The sequence below is a fragment of the Pteropus vampyrus genome, unplaced genomic scaffold (genome assembly GCF_000151845.1).
Source record: "Pteropus vampyrus isolate Shadow unplaced genomic scaffold, Pvam_2.0 Scaffold187, whole genome shotgun sequence".
Lineage (NCBI taxonomy): Eukaryota > Metazoa > Chordata > Mammalia > Chiroptera > Pteropodidae > Pteropus > Pteropus vampyrus.
This window is the reverse complement of record NW_011888968.1, coordinates 1,175,086-1,177,006: the sequence shown is the minus strand read 5'-3', so window position 1 is coordinate 1,177,006 and position 1,921 is coordinate 1,175,086.

The window sequence follows — 1,921 nt, the reverse complement described above, 5'->3', positions numbered from 1 at the left end:
GAGGCGGGCACACAGGGCGGCCCCGCGTGCTCTCTGTGCGAAGGGTCAGGGTGCAAACAACGCCATCGAAACACGCGGGACGGAAATCGGAGCTGCAGGGTCGGCTCCCCGGGGGCGGTGTGGGTGCCGGCCCACGGCCCGGGGAGGGAGGGCGGCCTTCCGGCTGCGACCTAAAGCCACAGAGTGCGTGGTGTCGTGTGGGCCAGAAACAGAAGCAAGCCCCGAACGACAGAACACGAGAACGTGACCTGGACTGCACGTCGGGTCGGGATTATGGCACCAGAAAGAATTTATCCCGAGCCACTTAAAACAGCTGTCTGGGGACATCTGTCAAATGTGGTGGATTGTGTGTGTGCATGCATGTGCGTGTGCACGTGTGTATATGTGTGCATGTGCATGTGCATGCGTGTATATGTGTATGCGTGCGTGTGCATGCGTGTATATGTGTGTACGTGCGTGTGCACACGTGCGCATGTGTATGGTGTGCGTGCACGTGTATGCGTGTACGTGTGCTCTGTGCATGTGTGTGCATGTATGTGCACGTGTGTGCACGCACATGTGTGTGTGTGCGCGTGGGGGCGATTGTGCTGTCCCCTTAGGAAACGAGGTTTCTAACATAAGAGAGACACAAGTGCACAATCTGAGGAGTCAGGAAATCCTGCCTCGGATTGCAAATATTAGTTTGATTTCAAGACGTATTTTATTTTAAAAAATATGTATTTCCTTACCCAGACACAAAAGGACAAACACTCTGTGATTCCACCCACACTGAGGTCCCTAGATCTGTCAGCTTCACAGAGCCAGAAGCAGGCGGGGTGCCGGGGCCGGGGTGGGGGAGCGCGTGTGTGCCGGGGCCGGGGTGTCGGTTTGGGAAGGTGAGGACGCCCTGGAGATGGCGGAGGGGTCGGCTGCACAGCAGTGTGACCGCTCAGCCGCCGAGCCGTGCGCCGAAAATGGCGAAGGCGGCAAATTTTATGCTGTGTGTTTTCCACGGCAATTTTAAAATTTGTAAAGACACAACTTTCCTCATCCTGCCCGCTGAAAAGAACGAGAATCGATGATCAAACCGGCGGCCGCGAGCGCCCTGGCCTGCACGCGAGGTCTCAGGACGCCCCCGAGGTCCCACCGAACGGAACGCGGGCTCCTGGGGCTGCGGCTGGTCCTGTGACAGGGACACGGTGGCCCTGCCGCCTTGGTCCTGTCTGAACACACGGAAGCTATCGAAGATGTGGCGTCATTCCCAGGAGGCACGCCGGCCACCCGGACGCGTTCCCCCAGGCAAAGACGTGACCGCGCGGTCGCCGGTCAGGGTGACAGGGACGAGGACGGAGACGCAGTGCGCCATGGTGACACATCCCCAGCGAGTCACCCGTTAACACGATCGGCGCCCTCCCCGCGTGAGGGTGGCCCCTGTGACTGGCTTCTAACCAGCCGACTAGGGTGAAGGTGAAAGGTTTCGCAGGTGACTAAAGCCCCTCGCCAGCCAGCGGCGCCGTTAGTCCAGGAAGGTTTTCCAGTGGACTTGAGCCCTCGAGGGTGAGCCGCGCCTGCGCCCTGCTTCGTACCAAGAGCGACGTCTCTTGTGATGGGTCACGTCCAGGAAGAAGCTGGAGCCCCTCCGTCCTGCCAGCCTCGAAGAGGCCAGCTGCCACGTGCGACAGGGACCGCAGTGGCCTGCGGGAGGTGGGGACCTCCCCTCCACACCCGCGAGGATCTGAGTTCTGCCTGCGGCCTGAGTGAGCTTGAAAGCGGACTCTTCCCTGGTCCGGTCTTCAGATGACACACGGCCCCGGGGACCTCCACCCCTGGATGCAGACAACCAGCCAGGTCGTGCCGGGACTGCTGACCCACAAAGCCGTGCGTAGGAATACACGCGTGTTGTCTGAAGCCACTAAGCGCGCGGCAGTCGCTCACACGGCAC